Below are 18921 nucleotides of genomic sequence, written 5' to 3' on the forward strand. Positions count from 1 at the left end.
GCATTTTCAAGTATTATTTGCCATACTATGAAACTAATACATTTACAAATGTATTCTATTATTTTGGGAGTATTTCAGTGTATTTTTCCTTGGTTAATTTTCTTATTAAAATTCATACATTCCCAAGAGCCTTTGCTGCATAAGTGTCACTTGCGTTAGTTTGCTGGGATCACAAGCACATAGAGAAGAATAAAAACACTTCAGGACATACTTTTCTCTAGAAGGAAATACTTCCAGGCTGTTTATAAATCTCTATTCCTGAGAAAGAAAGGCTTCACTCTGGATTGACTCAGCATTCCTGGGGCATTTGTATTACAATTCAATGGCAAGGCCGTTATAGCTGCGAATTAATGATAGCTATGCCCAAATTTGAACGCACTATCACTATATTCTGTTACTAATAAAATGAGGTTGGTGGTGGCCTGGGGTGGGAGGAGGAGCAGGGGGAGGACAAGGGCTGGCTAGAAGGGGTCAATGGGGGTAAAAGGGGGACATATGTGACACTTTTAACAATAAAGACTTAATTAAAAGATAAAATGAGGTAAGGGTAAAAAACAAAAGTAGAATTTAAATTGCATAACTGATAAAGAAATATTTAACTTTTCTAAACGTTTTTTTATAACATTACCAGTTTAATTAACAAATATCAAAGTGATGAAATTATGGGCAGTATATATTTGTATTTTTTATTTTTTTAAATTTCTTTATTGATTAAGGTATTACATATGTGTCCTTAAAGTTTTTAAATTGATTTTTAGAGAGAGAGGAAGGAAGAGAGAGAGAGAAGCATCGAGTTGAGAAACATTGATCTGTTACCTCCACTTATGCCCCAAATGGGGATCCAACCCACAAGCAGGGATGTGCCCTGAAGGGGAATTGAACCTGTAACCTTTTGGATGATGCTTCAACCAACTGAGCCACCTGGTCAGGGTTATACAATATTCTTGAAGTGACAAAATTATAGAGAAAAAAAATAGATTACTGGTTGCCAGTAGTTAAGGATGGGAAACAGGGGTGGGTGAAAGTTGCACAGGACCTTCTTGTACCTTGTTTTGCAACTTCCTCTGGATCTATAACGATTTCAAAATAGAAAAACTTTTTAAAAACCGTATTTTTATACCAACAGAATCCTGGAAAACAAGAGCATCCAAATGGCCATACTCACAGTTGTAGAGTTGGTCAATGTTATGTTATTAGATCATAGTCTGTGCTGGGCCTGCACAGACCAGTGTTAGAAATAATCCTGCTAAGTCAGTTTAGGGAGAATCCCCTACCCTTGATGTTGGATCACCTTGGCCTACCTTCAGTAAGAATCCTCTTAAGTCGATTGAGCAAGAATACCCCGACCTTGATGTCTCCTTTTAGTAATTTCCCATCACTCTGTAAGTTCCTGACTGTCTGTGCTGTGTTCAGAGTTGAGTTAGATTTCTCTCCCCTGTTTCTATTGGAATAGTCCTAAATAAAGTCTTCCTTACTGTTTTAATAAGGTGTCAGATTTTTTTTTCTTTAACACATGAAAACTAATGATAAGTGATCATGTCCTATCAATGAGATTTGGTTTTATTTTAGCGTATTAGGAGACTATCCTACAAAGGTATATTTTTAGTAACTAATTATAGTTTTCTCATACTTTACAGAAAATTACAGTTTTCTCACACACACATTGATATCTACTTGAAGAGACGCCTTTAGATCATTATATCTATGTAATATGTTACTCCACTGTGTGCACATGTGTAGATATGAATGCCTATGTGTGGGGGGGGGGAGTGTTGTATTCATTCAGAGGCTAACAAGTAAAAACATTCATAAAACCCAGCTTTTTTGAAATCTTGTTTCCAGAAAAAGGTAACCTAACATTTCTTAATGACTGATATGTAACCAATACTCTGTTAAGTGCTTTATATTTTAATTTTTATATATAGTTCTTCATTTAATCATTACATAAACCCTGTGAGTTGGTGATAGCATTTCCACTTTATAGATGAGAAAACTTGGAAAGCTTAAGGAATCAACCCAAGGTCACAGAGCAAGGAAGAGACTCATCAGCATTCTCACGCAAGGGGGGGTCTCTGATATTATGCTTTCAAATCTATTGCCTGGAGTGATTCTCTTAATTAAACTGTAGCTTTATCACTGTCAAACGAATGTCAAACACCATTACACTAGACCTGGAATTTTCTTTTTTTTTTCTTAAAGATGCCTTCATTCAAATGAAATCTTAATCCGAAGTCAAATATTTTGGAAGAGCCAAAAAGCAGAATAAAACACCAAGCTCTTCCGGTCGAAATGGCGGGGCACTGGAGGATGGCCCTGGCTCCCTCATCTCTTGCTTTTCCTGTGTCTGGAAAAAAAAATCACTCTTCTCCTGCCCCACGCAGTTCTCCTCCGTGGAACTCTTAGGGCTCGGAGGAGCCAAGGTTGAAGGACACTTCACGGGACTACTATTGGGAGAAAATTTCCCATGAATCCCTGCGAATTTGCACAAGGCACTGGCAGTATTTGTCCCAGACTCTCTTTACAAGGACTTCTGTCTAGTGAATAGTATTGGAAGATAAAAATAGTGTCTCCCCAAAGAGCAATGGGCAAGCATGCTTACTGTCCTTTATAAGAGAGTTAGGTTCCCTCAGTTCAGGATCCATACCTGCAAGGAAAGCCCACCACCTGCACAACATCCACCAGTGCTGCACTGTGGGACTTGGAAGGCAAAGAGAACCAATGAGAATATGAAGCTCATGCTGTGTGCTATGCTGTGATTAGGTCCTTTGTCTCTGACCTAGGAGTCTCATGTATTTTGCCAACATCCAAGAAACCGTGGGCAGGCTAAACAGTTGGCTTGCAAGTAGGATAAAGCCTCATACTCTTCACAATTCTTGATAACCATCTATCTGTAACTTATTTAACACACACTTACATAGAACTTATTCTGTATGTTGTGCTATTTCAAATGGTAGACTAACTCATTGGATCTTCATAACAACCCTATAATACAGGTACTGTGACTACTATTTCCATTTTACAGGGGAGGTAATACAATCACACATGATTATCCAGCTCCTTAGCTGGATAAGTCCCATAAAATAAGTACGTGTGTGCCTGGCCAGCGTGGCTCAGTGGTTGAGCATCGATCTATGCATCAGGAGGTTATAGTTTGATTCCCAGTCAGGGTTGCGGGCTCGATTCCCAGTGTGAGGCATGCAGAAGGCAGCCGACCAATGATTCTCTTTCATCATTGATGTTTCTATCTCTCTCTCCCTCTCCTTTCCTCTCTGAAATCAATAAAAATATATTTAAAAAATTATAAAATACTTGTGCATATTTATAAACACTAAATAATTAAAAGAAAAAAACATGCATTGAAACCTTAGACCCATGCAACTGTTCTCCTGTAGCTGTCATGATCATAAAGCCCCAGTCTTCAAGAAGGCTGATACAGAACCACCCCAATGTGCAGAAATATGAAAATCGCTCTTATAAATGATGTTCCCTAACACTTGCTTTCTGGGAGGAAAAGGAGATACTATTTCCTTAAAGACTTTTCCAGGGTCTTGAACATTTTAAGTGGAACCTCTTCCGTGGAAAATGGTCACAATTCCAAAAAAACTCAGTACTAATAACATAAGCACCTTCTAAGAATTAGACCCTCAGGAGTGAGCTTCCAACACTTGGGAGGGTTTTTTTGCTTTATATTTGCTAGCTAAAGAGCAAAACAGAAAGTGATAAACAGACCTAGAAATCTAGGCTCTCTCATGAATGTCTGCTGTGAACCAGCTCCACGTCTACTCATAACATTTTTAGAATTAGCTATATCACTACAGGAGTCCCTTTTGGATTATTTGCAACATACTTGGGGACAGTCAATAAGATATAGCACTCTGGTGAATGATTACAAAGATAGCCTAAAAGTGAATATCAAGAACAATCCAGCCCTGGCTGGTGTGGCTCAGTTTGTTGGAGTGTCGCCCTGTACACCACAAGGTGGCACGTACCCAGGTTGCAGATTTGATTCCTTGTTTGGGTGCATGCAGGAGGCAGCCAATCCATGTTTCTCTCTAACATCACATCAATGCCTTTCTGTCTGTCTATCTGCCTGTCTGTGTCTCTGTCTCTCTCCCTCTTTCCTTTTTTCCCCTCTCCCCCTCTCCCTCCCATCTTCTCCATAAGATCAATTTTTTAAAAAGGAAGAATAATCTGAAACAGAGGATGTGAACAGACATTGCACAAGAAATACAAATGGCCTTTAAATATGTGCAAACATGCTCAACACCACTTAGAAGAGAAACATACAGCTACACACTGAGACCCCCTTTCATGTATTAAGCAAAGATGTACAAGTTGGGCAATGAACTCTTGAGGGATGGGCCCTCTGGGAAAGTACTCACTAGGTAGGCAATTTTACTAGTACTTATTCATCAAAAGCAGAAACTGCATGCACCCTTTAAACCATCAACCCCACTTCTGGGATTTATCACACACACACACACACACACACACACACACACACACACACACCTGCCCCACACAAACTGATGAATTCATGAGACTTTACTATGCATATTGTTTTAACGACAAAAAAATTATACACAACCTATGTGACCAGTAGGAGAAGAGTCAAATAAATTATGGTGCATTGTCCCAATGGAATGTTATGCAGTTGTTTAAAAAAAGGAGGGGGGAAGCTCTGTGTATTATTATGGAAAGATCTCCAGGATATATTGTAAAGTGGGGGAAAATCAGAGTGCAAAGAGTGTATATGGAAGGCTACTATCTATGTAAGATAAGCAAACTGTATTTGTACCTGCCTACGATAAGCAGAAAAATAGCTGGGAGTCTGCCATCAATACCTATGAATGGATATCACTATAGGCGATGTATAGTATATTTCACAACTTTGGGCAGCTTAGGAGTGATAATATCTATAAACCAGTTAGGGATTCCAGAAATCCTCTAAAAAGTGTTTTCTTTCAAGATACTAGTACTCCAATTAGCATAAAGATCAGACATGGAATACAATACTCGGAGTTGACTCAAGCATTTGAAGCCCTCTAGGATCACAGATTACTATCCCAATGATCCAAAGCTAATCAGCAATTTGCCTGGTTAAAATTCAGTTGGTTTAGTCGTGCTTTGAAGGACACACTCCCTCCTTAGGTTTTCTGCCTTCAGACAGGGGATTTGAAAAGTAGCAAACAACAAAGGGATTTAATTAGAAAACAAGAGCAAATGGTCAGTTTTTGAAGAGGACCCACAAATACATCTTCTGTGGGCTTTTGCCTGATTGCATTTGTTAATAAGGAGTGCTAAGACATGTGCACCAAAAACTGTTCAAGGTCTTTTGGTAGCAAATTATACTTGTAAATTTGATGTAAGTTGATCACTGGAAGAACTCACACTCTTTGAAGATTTGAATTCATAAATGTATGAAAGAATTAAATGGTTCTTTTCCCTGGTGATATAAAGTATTAAGTGGCCGGGAAAAAAAATGTGTTTGAAATCAACTGAGGAAATAACTCATTTTGAAAATTATTCAATAAAAATGTTAAATAGGAAAAGTACGTTGGGCCAGTTTCTACTGGATAAATAAAGCAGAATATGCAATTGGGCAAACTTAAGGATGATGAGCTGGGACATGTCCTATCAACCTCTCCGTCATATTTTGTTTTTTAATGATGGCAGTCTTAGGCACAACAATCCATTCCATCCCCATAAGACAAAGAAAGGAAGACTAATTCTGACCAGCAGAAAACTGGCTGGCCTCTTGGAGCCTGCAAGAGGACAGTGGTTCCTGTTCAAGGAGAAATGAATGTCTTTGAAGACTGCCTCTTAGATTGTTTTGTTAATACATAAAATCCTCTCTATTATGCAGAAGACTCATTTCAAAAGGGAAATGCAAGTCAATGAGACTTAGTTTGGCTTCTTGGAGATCAGAACTAAATATACAAAACTAGTAAAGTGATGCTGAAATAAACAAGAATGTGAAATTGCTCATCCTTGGGGATGATGTTACTAATACTGACACAATTTCCAAGCAGAAAAGCAAAACTAGGTCAAAGCACGTTGGCCTCACATAATAAGCATTTTTGCTCCCAGAGTTTTACCATGTAGGTTGTGTCTGCAGGCATTAATGTCTTCTGTTATCAATGTTCAGGGCTGTCACAAACAATTCATGTCTTATCACTCTCTTTGTTAGTTAAACCCAAACAATGTAGTTTACATGTGAATCATTCAATTCTGACAGCTGAAATGTTAGAAAGGGGAAATGTTAAAAATATTCAGAAAGTGTCTCCTCCAGGCTGAGAAGCATTAAGCAATAAATATTCATTATTTAATAGTCTACTATCACGTCTTTCTCTATTCAGAAAGCCATACCCATCTCAACCAATTATGACTGTTCCCTTCTTTCCCGAAGAGCCATATAAAAAGAGCAGCAGCACAAATATCTCTGTAGAAATCCACTTTAAATGAAACACTAACCAATGAAAAAACCTCAACTGAGTCACTCACGGAACAGCCAGTTTTTTTATTCTGCTTTCCCTATATGTTGACTAAAATGACTCACTTTCTTCTCCCTTCTATTTGTTCCATTTTACTTTCCTTTCCTGCATTATTTCCAAAATGCACAGCTGATTATGATTAGTTCATAGAAAAAAGGACTCATCTCACTCTTGGAGCTTTCTTCCGCATAAACAGAATCCTCCTAGGCTTTACTCTCTGACATTTTCATACTTACCTAAAATCAGAGCAAAGAATATATAGACAAAAGAAGCACAAATCCCAAATATAAGACTGTTTGACTACTTGGATTTTTCGGATGGTATTTTCTCCTAAAGGTGATCAGTCTTTTCTGATTTCTGCCTCATCATAAACCATCAAACCATTCAAGTTGTCTTGTAACTTATTTGCACATTAAATTAGCACGTGACCCCCAAACATCCAAACTATACCTTACTAGAAAGGATGTGGTGCAGTCAGAAGAACAAAAGATGCGGAGTCTGAAAGACTCACGTTCTAGATGGAGACTTGCTCATACCTTTGCTCCCTGATGGAAGGAAAGACCTTTCTCTGCGCTAAAATTTCAACCCACAAACACTAAACTTTTAACTAGTTCTCTTTTTAAAAGAGTTTTAAACTAGTACTCTTTGTCTGACTTCTATAGAAGATTCTACCTGGTACAAATAAAGATTTCTAATATTTGGTGATACCTTCCATTGACATATTGCTTTAACTGGCCTTTCATCTCGTTATTGCTAACTTAGCAGGGCATTCGGCGAACTCTATTTGCCCACAAACGGCCCCTTTCCTCTTGTTTGGAGAAGACCACTTCAAGATACGTACAACTGAAGCCACGCGCCACAACTGGACATATGACAGATAACATCACCAAATTTGTGGGCCCTTTGAAACTGCATTAGTCCCGTTGTCTCCATAAACCATTAAATGTTCCAGAAATTTTTATTTCATCATTTTCATCATAACTCTCAGATGGTCTGTCACACCCAGAAGCAGTGAGAATGTTTTGGCCAGCATGTGTCTTGAATTTCACTATAGAAAATGTGGCCGCCATATGCATGGAGTAGAGTGGAAGGCTTCAGTCTTCTAGAAACAATCTCTCCGTTGCTGAGGGACCTTGGGCATGCCCTTCACCTGGCAAAATAAACTAACTGCACATAGGCCAAAGGCCTAAAACATCAGGTTGGGCTCAATACGAGTGAATAGCTGGTTCTAGCTTTGCTTTAAGACTTTGAGTTATTGAAGGGTATGTCCCATTTCATGACCATTTCTATAGCCCCAACATGAGGAGTATAAGCCAAGCTGCCTGCCATGTTCTGGGTTGTGTCCTCACCCAGAGCACAATCGAACATACTAGAGGGTTAAACAATCACAACATACTTTAATTTAGTCCTTGCTAGTCCCCCAACCTTTAGAATGACCTTTATTCCTCATCTCCCCTCTCATCTTAAGAAGCATTTTCCATTGTCCTTTCTGCTAAAAGTCACCCAGCATGTGCCTGTAAAATATTTAATGATTCTCATTGTATGCCAGGCACTGTGCTTGGATCTGGGGATTTAAAGGTAATTAAGATGTAAGTCTTGCTCTGGAGTAATTCAGTCCCAAGATAGGCAAATGATTAACTGGAAATACATACACCATGAAAATGACCTGTGTGGATAAGAGGCAGCTGCAGCTATTTTCTGTCCCTGTATTCTAATCCAAACAGACAGTGTTCAGTTTACAAAGAGGACACTTACAAACAACCCAAACCCACAAATGCCATCACTCCCCTCACATGACTGGCCCCCTGTGGTTCCCTGGCTGTCACTCATAAAGACCCCAGTGAGTCCAGAAGTTCAGGAAGGATGCTGAGAAACAAAACACAAATGAACAGGTCTAACCCCGCTCGCAGACACACCAGCAATGTTGCCTGCCAAAGCACAACGTTGCCCACAAATAATGTCCCTGAAAGGGTAATTATGATTTTTGCAGCTTTAGGCTCTACTGCTTATTTTCCCTAATTAAAGATTCATCCTGAGGGTTAAAGGGCTAAGAGTCATGAGCTTTAGCTCATCCATACTGCTTCTCTCCCAACATCTGGTTGTCTAGAGGAAATAGGGGTGTGGCTTGGAGGTGAGGGAGGAAAGGGTGGGAAGATGGGCAATTGTGAAAACCCAACTCACTGTATATTAGGTTAGGACTGGGAGAGACACCCTACTGGGACCCAGAGAATATCAGAAGAATGGAAAAAGAAAGGTGGAAACCAGTGCAAACTTTTCCTAATTCAAATACTGCCAAGACTTGCCAGTTACCAAAAGTATGGCAACTCTCTCTCTCCTTCTATGTTCCGTCCTGTATAACATGGAGGCATGGATTCAAAACTCAGAACTTAATGTGACATTTAATCAGACTGGTTATTTTTTTTTTAAATAATGTTTTGAAATCGTCCCAAATCATGGCATCACTTCTCATTGGAAAATGTTCTGGTTTTCAAACAACAAACTCCTAGAGCAACAAGCATTTTTAGGTTGGAGCCTGCCTGTGAGTTATTTTTCTCTATGAAGAAAAATTAATTAAATGATTATTTAAGTATTATGATACATTTATTTTAACTAGGAATAAATAAATTTCTACAAATGAATATGTGGCTATAAATTAACTAAATTTTACCATTACAAATAATTTCTCAAGTCTCCTAAGTTCAGTCAAGTTTTGGCTACGATCAATTTATCAAGCAAATTCTTATTCATACAAATATAGTTATGAATGAGCAGGCATTCTATCCATGAATAACTAACACTGGTCTATTGGTACAATAAACTATATACCAGACCATCAAAAGGTTCGGAGGGACCATACCAGAATTATATTTGTAGCCCAAAGTGGCCTGGCTAAATAATAATCATTTAAAATAGCTTTATTGAATGAACTAATGAATATGTTAAGTACTCAGTATATGTCCTTCAATGATAAAAGCAATAAAGGAGAACCTTTGCATTGTACCATTATAAACAATTGACTATATTTATATAAAACTTTCCAATCCACTTGTAGAACAAATAATCAGCTCCCCCTCCCCCCCCTTTTTTTTTTTTTGCCTTTTCTACCCAGTACTTTTCTTTTATAGCACAAAACAGATAAGTTCTTAGGGGTTTTTGTTGTCGTTTTTAGGAAAGTCCCCTCTAGTTATTTTTTCTTCAGTATTTCAGTTTTCTGAGCTCAACACCTCCTGACCTCCTTTAGGCCATGAACCATCCTGATCAGGGCCAACGAAATACTTTCCTCTGGATGGAGAAAAAAATCTTGTGGATTTGGAAGGGTCCCTAATATTTTGCCCTTTTGTTTCAAGAAACTTCTAGAGCATGCTAGTTCATAAAACTAGGCAAAAAAAAACAAAAACCCTTCTAGTTTCATGAGAAATAAAAGTTGATAATGAGCCAGAAAGAATCATGTTAATAAACTGTCCCATATCTAAGTGGAGATTAGATTCCAGTTTGACCTGGCTTTGTATAGCCCTTTCTTTAATCACAGAGTATTTGATATTCTCTCCTTTGAATGAACTCATTTTCATCATGGCCTTGGTCACAAGATTAAAGAATCGCTAACTAATTGTTCCAAATAAGCAGACTCCGATCTGGGCTCCCAGCAGAGGCGTCCACCGCCTGGCCTTCCTCATAGACACTTCACGCCTGACCTCTGCAGGTGGGTCCCGGAAATGCACCCCGCCCGATCGGAGCGTGGTCTTTTCCTTTTCAAATCCCACCGATTTCTGAAAACACAAACATTCACACTGAGCACAACAGGGATACTGATATAATATGTTGGACTTCCTTTTCGTTTTACAAGTTGCTTTTTGAAAATGACAGCCACTTGATTAGAAAGCATTTTAAGCTACATCTGCAAAATACTCTGGTTGTAGGGAAGCATGAATTCTGTTTGTCTATTAAGAAAAACCCAAATGCTTGGGGTCAACTGGGATACTCACATAATACTGCTTTGAAAATGTCCTGACCAGCCCCACCTTTTTCTAATAAAAAAAAATTACTTTGTCCAATGACCAACTCCCCCCCCCCCTTTCACCAATGCACAGTCCAGGTTGCCATAGCTACCGTGGATGTCTATTTACCACGCAAGGGATCAAAGCCAGGAGACATCTACATACATGCTTAGCCTTAGAACTTGCTGGAATGTCTGCGGATAACATGCAACCACCAATTAAAGGATTTGCTTGCAGCCTATGTGGTCCGTAGCCAAGCAAACTTGCTAACGCAGGTCATAACGAACGGCAAGAAAAGGCCAATTCCAAAATGATATTCCCAATCAACCAATAAGGATCTCTAATCTGCCGTAAGTCTTACGGTTATAACATCCCCTGCGATGGAGAGATAGCAGGGGGGAAGTGCAAATTCTCATACATGTTAAAGATGCGGGAGCCCCACACCACGTGCAAAAACTTAAAACATCCGCCGAAAGGGAACCTTTCTCGGATACAGATTTTCAATTCTGGTCAGTTCCAGTATCTTTCTACTTGATGTCATCAAAGCTGCCTGACCTCAATGTTGGGACAAATGAGAACAGAAATGCCTTTTAAACTTTTACAGGCTTGACCTTCAAATGAAGCAAACCATCAAACATGCTTGGGATCCTGCGTGTTGGTTCCAGAATCAGGAAAGAACATGTAGGAGAGTTCTGCGTAAGCCCTAGGCCATCGCTGGGGATTCCAGGGCTGCCTGAGTTGTTTGTTTTTCCCGGGGGGGGGGGGTAGTATACCCCCTCAGAGCGCATCTAACTTGCTGTGTCTTTATCCTTCACCTTTCTCTGACTTCACCCCACCATTTGTTCACTGAGGATCAAATTGCCACCTCGTTCTCTCCCGGGAATGTGGCAGAGAATAAATAGGTAGCGTTTGCAAAGGACTTTCTAATCCTCAAAGGGAAGATGAATACAAAGACATTCATTATTAAACCAGATGTCCTTGGGCATTTTAATTCCAATCGAAAGAATGCAAAGCAGGCTAATCAAATCGAGTCGCAGCTTCCTTCTAATGGCCCAGCCCTGCCTTGCAGGAATGTAGCAGCTGCTCACGGCGCTGGCTAACGACCTTCTTTCCCCATTCACCCTACAAGGCGATGCGGGGGTTTGTGTGGGTCCCTCCGAAATAGAGCGCACCTTCTTCTCTTGGTGTGGTTTCTCAAGTCAGCAGGATAGGCAAAACACAAAACGTGTCCGGTAGGCAATTGGGTCTGGAGAAACGGATTTTTTTTCCCAGCTCGCGAAAGAATTATTTGTTCTTCCCATGCGCGGGGACAATGCGCTTGGGGAGGATATTTGCCCTTGCAGGAACGCCACCGGCGAACCTGTTGTTTTTGGCTGGGCTTCTAGAACAGGTGGCCAGGCCTTTCCCTTTGCCTGGGAACACAGCAAATTCCTTCTCAAGGAACTCTCAGGAAAGTTTCCTCTTTATCATCAGAGTGCAAAATAAAATAAATAAAATAAAATAAAATAAAATAAAATAAAATAAAATAAAATAAAAGGTTGGCACCCACTTTAAAATGACTTCCTGCAGAAGGCCCATCAGGTTTACCCTTCTCTTTCGGCCTAAGTCGGCATGACCTTAGGAACCCTCCCAGAATACTAGACCCCTCTGCCCTCTTTTGCGGCCCACCTGGCAGAAGGTGAAAGCCCTGCGGATCTCAGGGCCCTTCTAGCAGTTTCCTGATTCTGCGGGCAATTCCTGACTCCCGCTGTGGCCAGCGAGCGGCGGGGTCTCCTGGCCGCCACGCCATGGTTCGGGGTTCGCTTTGCTCTGGGGACTCTGGGGACGGATCACTCCTCAGCGAAGAGATTGGGTTTCACTGCCCAGCTGATGACACCCGGACCTGTTGGAGAGTTAACCCTGCGAGTCCAGGGGGGGCTGCAGGGCTGAGATGAGAAACTGGCGGGGAGGTATGCTTCGCCCTTCCTGGATGCAACAGTTTTCCCCCAGGAGAAACCCCCGATACGGTTAGGATCCGTCCACGCCAATAACCCCGCCGGCTCCCTCCCCTCTGCATTCTTGCTCGAGCTGTTTTGGAACAATGTGTTAAGATTCCTGAAACCCTGGACTGCCTGATTCTTTGGATGAGTAATGACTCTCCCCCTCTCCTCCTTCTTCTTTGCCTGCATCCCCCTCCATCCCACCCTCTTTCCCAGGACTACGGAGACCAAACATTGATTAGACGTACGGCGTTGTAGGACAAAAAAAAAAAACAGCTGAGGAGTTACTACTACATGTGGGCCCTGGGCTGGATTCCAATTCACGGGAATGCCCCAGTGAGCCAGGCAGGGTGCAAACCAGGCCAAGCTCGGACAGCACGGGGAGAGCCACCGCTCCAGAGGACCTGTGTGGGAACAGGGATTCTGCAAACTGAGCTCAGGCACCATCCAGGGCAGGACAGGTGGCTCCACACAGGATCAAATGACTCCTTTGTTCCAGCCCAGGAACCCGGTCACACATGTTTTCCGTGCCTCCTTTTCCTTGGAAATCCTTTCCATTGAGACCTCTCGCTCCTTTCCCCCACCCCCTCGGCCGGCTGGACAGAAAAAGACTGGGGTAGGGCCGGGGGTTTGCAGAACGGAAAGAAACCGAGCCTGGGCCCTGGCCGCCAGCAAGGCAAGGGCGATCCCTTGCGCACACACAACGCTTGCTTGGCGAAATGTGCTTTTCTGCGCTCATCGAAATGTACCAAGCGAGCCAGGGGGCATGAGGGCAGGCGGGTCTTTGCGCCTGGACCACCCCCCCCCCCCGCCCGCCCCGCTGCAGGAAAGGGACAGAAAGTTCTGAACCCCTCCCCCCAGGCCCCTCAAGGGACAGTTTGCTTCCCATGCAAATCACTTCCCCCAAAGCTCTCAGGGTGGCGGTACTCAGCGCGGCTCCGAAGAAAAAGTGAAGATGCGAACTTCTCCTCCAGATTTCTCCCGGGCTGGCAAAGCCACCGCGCCTCCTGCGGCTCCCAGCCCTCGCCGGCCTCCGGGCACGCTCTCCCCGTCCTGTCTCCGCCTTCCGCGGACAGATCTTGATATTTCAATATTGACAGCAGAGTCTCCCCTAACTGCGACTGGGTGGTCAATGACACCCTTCTCCTAGCTTCCTGCACCCACTTTTTTTTTTCCTCCTTTTTCCTTAAGGGCAAAGCGGGAAGCCTCCGCCTGGGCTGATAAGGAATTGGATCCGCACGCCCCGGAGCTGCTGCTGTAGAATTCTTCCCCAAGACTCACTGCAGCGACCCCCTCAGTTCACTGCTTTCAGGGGTGTCTTCTCCTGTCCAGACCCAGCAGGGTCTCAAAACTGCTAGGACGGAGCAGCAAACCTGCGTTTTTTCTGGAAGGAACTGTCTGTGCTCCCTTCTCGGCCATCAAACCAGTAAGTGCTGAGAACGGGGAGCCAACGTGAGATAAGGGGCCCCGTGTAATTCCTTTTCAGGATATTCAGCTGCCTTGATTCTACCCCCAAGCGGAGGGCTGAGGCTAAAAAGCTCGGGATAGAGCCTGGCACAATCCACTCCGGGGACTGCGAACTGGAGGTGATTTACATACTCCACAACCCGCTTTGAAGCCCTTTACAATGACTGCCTGACATCACCGATCACCAGGGAAGGGAAAAGGAGGAAGGCTTAGCGAGGGGGGCCTGGGAGGGCTGGGAGGGGGCGCACCTCCGAAAATCTGCCTCGCTGGTTCCCTTAGGAGAAGGCAGCCCGGTCTGGCCGCCCAGCGGACCCCCCCCCCTCCCCCCCGGCCAGGCATCTGCCAGCCCCCGGAGCCTACCTGCCTCATGTTGAGAATTCCATGACCCATCCGGCAGGGAGCGGGCTGCCTCGCAGCCCACGCTGCGGTCTTCCGAGGGGAGACGCCGAGGCCAGCAGAAGCCCGCAAGACAAAAGCCACTCGGGGCGCTCCCCGGGCGGGCAGCCGAGAGGGAGCACGTTTTCTTCCGCTGGCTTCTTTGATCTGTCGCTACACGCACTCGGCCCGGGGCAATGTCAAGTTCCTCCGGCTTCCCCCCGCAGCCTATGGAAAGTCGGGAGCGGGGAAGCGAGGGCCGCCCGGCTCTTATTTCAAATCGGGGCTCCGAGCCGTCGTAGGCGGGTGGCGGGGGCCCCGGAGGCGCCTGGCCAATCAGGAGGGAGGGGCGGGGCCTGGGAGCCGGAGCCCCGCCTCCGCCGGGATTAGAGCACCAGGCGGATTTCAATGACTGGAAGCAGCTGGAAACACTGCCCAAAGCTCCCCACGCCAAAGACGAGTTAGGTGCTCATCACACAGCTCTGGGTCTGCGCAAAGCTTAACCCTTTGCACTCGCTTGCTTTTTTCTTGATTCCTTTATTCTACTCAGGATTTAATTTTTTAAATACCCCAGATTTTACAAAGCGCGGCAGTAGAATAAAAAACTGGAGTTTCTTTTCATACAAACTTATTTATTTGGATTTTTTTTATATTTCAAATTATTGATACATTCAAAGAATATAAAAAGAGCTGCTACCGATGCTAACCGTGTCGAGTCACACTCGACATCCGAGTGCAAAAGGTTAACCAGCTCAGGACCTTAGGGCGTTCCCTTTAAGAGCTCCCCAAAAACACAAAGCACTTGGAACGGCAGGATCAGTTCAGACGGGAAAGTGCAACACTCAGGACCCACTCTACTGCCCCTGAAGCCCTGCTTCTGCAGACCCTGGGGAGGAAACCAAATCGTCAGGTAGAACACCTGAACTGAAATAAGCGATCCAGGGAGGAGGGTGTCACCTGTTTCCAGAGCGATGGACTGTATATCCATCCATCTAGGAAATATCTTAATATTTTCTTTTTTTATATATATTTTATTGATTTTTTACAGAGAGGAAGGGAGAAGGATAGAGAGTTAGAAACATCGATGGGAGAGAAACATCAATCAGCTGCCTCCTGCACGCCCCCTACTGGGGATGTGCCCGCAACCAAGGCACATGCCCTTGACCGGAATCGAACCCGGGACCCTTGAGTCCGCAGGCCGACGCTCTATCCACTGAGCCAAACCGGTTTCGGCCATCTAGGAAATATCTTAACGCAATGTGCACACGGACCTGTTGAAACGCAGCGAATGAACAGGCATCTTTTTCTATCGAGGACCCGAGGCATAGTTTTAGGTACCAAAATTGTTACTAAGAAAATCAACACATGTTTGGTTAAGAAGAAGTATCACCTTACCTGCAGGGTTGATCTGGGGAACCCAACACAGTCTCAGCGAGAACAGGAGGAAAGCTAACTCCCTGGCTGCTTAGAAACTTAAGCCCAGACTTAAAAAGACTTTCCCAAGTTTGCTTTCTTAACTCCATACAAACAAGAACTTTATTCAACTCGCAGCCGATCTGATTGGCAAATCTAACGTTCGGATTTCACAAAAGTGCAGGCCCAGCACAGACTACTTGGGGCACGTTTTCCCCCAAAGAAGTGGCCAAAATTCTGGGAGAATAACTCAATCAATATTGCAAAATTTTTGGTATCAGAGAGAGAAAAAAAAACTTAGCAAATAAGGAATTGGCCGCTTCAGGAGTGTCGTCCGCATGGATTCAATAGATGGCAACTCTGACCAGGTCTATGACAGACAACCTGGCAGCCCAGTGTCTGGGCCTGGGGGTCCGTCACCTCCTCCCCGCCCCCACCTGTCACAAGCTGACTTCAGCCCTCTTCCGGTACTTACTTCGGAACTCTTCACTCTGACCTAGGCCAGGGTTTCTCCACCTCAGCACTGCTGACATTTAGGGTCAGATCACTGTCTGTGGTTGGGGTTGTGCTGTGCTAGAGTTTAATCCCAAGGCACATCTATTTATTGCCTTATGAATAGAAGCTTCTCGACACTGCATTTGCCTTCTGCTGTCATCACCTCAAAGGTAAATATGAGCAGGGATTGCCACCTGCAATTACTGTGCCCTTTCAAAGTTTCCCCCATTTTCCTTCTCCTTTGGCCCACCCCCCACCATACCACAAGGTCAGATGTCACCACTCTTGAGGTTTCCTCAAATGCCCCAGGACAAATTAATCTCTTCCCTCCTCTGTGCCATAAAGCAGTTTGTAGGCACCCAGTGGTGTGCTGGTAAATGTTTAACAACCAGTTCTCAAGGGGAAAAAAAAGCCAAAATTTGTAGCTTTTGCCAATATCCATGGTGTAAATTGCCTCGTTTCCCCCCAGTGAGGACACTGAACACCGAGTTGGAAAGAGCTGTGCTGAGTCAGGAGATGGGAAGCACCAGCTTGAGCAAACCGTGGTTCACCTCTGCTGTTTCACTGCCATGCTGCCCTGCACTTTCATATCCTGGGCTCCGTCTCTCCTACCAAGCTATAAAACTCCCAAGGGAATGGTGTCCTGTTCATCTTAGTATCCCAGCCACTTTCACTGGACCTCCTGTGCAGCAGGTGCTCAACGACCATGTGTGAAAAGAAAACGAAATGCAGAGTGCAGCCTCCCTGAGACATGGAGACCAATCAGACTGCTGGACACTGCTGCATTTAAAAAGGGAAAAGAATCTGTTGGAGTATTAGACTAGGAAGGTTAACTTCTGACCATCATCCAGTACGTCTATTCTGTACTTAGGAGAACAATAAGCATAATGCCGTCTTGCATCCTAACGCTCCCACATCTGAGCCACATCCGGGTGAGAGTAAAAGAGAAGAGGCCAGCCTTCTAAAACAGAACGTCAGTTTCATGGACATAATTGTGAGGCAGTGTATTTGCTACGTTTTTATCTGAAGGCATCACACGCTTTTGTGTCTACATATTATACGTCTTATCAGCTATAGATTACAAACTCTCTAGGAGGAATATATATGATAATCTCCGGTGGGCATATGAAAGGGCACAGTGACTGATGATGGTTATCTCTACCCTCTTCTCCTAATACATAAGGAAAAAGTGCTATGGTGATGTCCCTAGAAAACACCACTTATGAGTACCGACTATGAGCCAAGCCTTTCGCCAGGCACTTCACAAATGTGCACCTTGTAATCTCCACCAAAATACCAAAAAGTGGACATCACAGCTGCCAGGCTAACAGGAAAAGACTGGATCATTTAGGCAAAGTAGATAAACCAAGGTTTTATTATTATAAATTGCTGCACCAGAAATCAATCTTAGTGTTTGGGATTTTTATTGTAAAATAAGCTGTATCCAGAAATTATGCAGTAAACTCCTAAGAAAAATAAAACAGTGCAAATAAATGAAGTTCTTTTCATTTACAAATAAATATAGTTTAAACATATTTCTAATTAAATAAATGGTCCTGGGGGGTGTCCATTAAATGAGGATTAGATCCATTTATTGGAAGCAGAGTAAACAAATTCGCCAAAGGAAGGGATTTCTCTTTCCCAGGCTGTGATTAACAGCATTTGCAAATGTGAGCTGAAGGGATATTGTAGTCTTGACAGATCAGCTATAAAAAAACAGCCTAGATGATAAACCTGTGCGGTTATGTCCAAGTTTGGTTATAAACAGACCTCCACAACAAATACAACATAGGTCTCTGGGCAGGTGGCCCTGGCCAGGCTCTGCTGAACATGGATGGACACCATACGGGACAACTAGCAGTACCTGTGTCACGTCTCAGTGTTCTAGTAGTTCAACACATCTGGAAGTAGTGTTTATATAAAGATAGAAGTGGTATCAGATTCTTTGTATAGTTTATTGAAATATGTGTCAGGACACGTCATCACAATCATTGAAGTTGCCTACTCAGCCACCTGAACAGTGTGGTGCAAGCGTACGGTCCTTTGGGGGCTATGGAAAGAGTATGTTGATTCTCCTTAAGAGGTTCCAGAAACCCAGTTGTTTATACTTATGGTGGCAGAGGAAAATTTGAGGAATATTGTATTTGAGGTGATTAGTGAAGGTAATTTAAGTTGACAACAAAACCAAGTCCCTGCTTAGAAAAGAAAGAAAATCCCACATATAATTTTTATAGGATGTCACAAAAAAGAAACACATTTCTACTCACTGAGTATAAGTACTCATTAAGTTAGTTTTTTTTCTTTTCAGTTGGTTAATGAAAGCAACGTGGCATACCAGAGGCAGGGATGGCAAATATAATTTGGAGTCCATTTTCAGTGTTGATGTGGCCAGAAACTAGCTGATGGACCTACCGCAGATAAACCAATGGACATCTCTAAGCCTAAGATTTTTCAGTGGACAGTTGGGCAAATTATGGACTGAATGTTTGACAACCCCCACCACCACCAAAATTCATATATTGAAATGCTAACCCTCAATGGGATGGTATTAGAAGATAGTGTCTTTGGGAGGTGATGAATTCATGAGGATGGAGCCCTCATGACTGGGATTAGTGCCCTTATAAAAGAAACCCCAGACAGCTCTCTTGCCCCTTCCACCATATGAGAACACAGCTTCCATCTGAAGCTGGAAGTGGGTTCTCA

The 18921-nt window shown here is 43.3% G+C and overlaps 1 protein-coding gene across 3 annotated transcripts in view; it reads right to left on the reverse strand.

Moving 5' to 3' along the window:
- Positions 1-18921, reverse strand: part of MID1 (midline 1) — a 392822-nt gene that overhangs the window by 138316 nt on the left and 235585 nt on the right. For 2 of the 3 annotated variants that reach the window (XM_079765092.1, XM_079765089.1), the window contains exon 1: positions 14296-14529. The exons of the other annotated variant lie outside the window; for it this stretch is intronic. The gene's annotated coding sequence lies outside the window, so the exon portion shown is untranslated. Of the gene's footprint in view, positions 1-14295; positions 14530-18921 lie in introns of those variants that run through there. 3 annotated transcript variants of the gene reach the window in all.

The sequence above is a fragment of the Cnephaeus nilssonii genome (genome assembly GCF_951640355.1).
Source record: "Cnephaeus nilssonii genome assembly, chromosome: X".
Lineage (NCBI taxonomy): Eukaryota > Metazoa > Chordata > Mammalia > Chiroptera > Vespertilionidae > Cnephaeus > Cnephaeus nilssonii.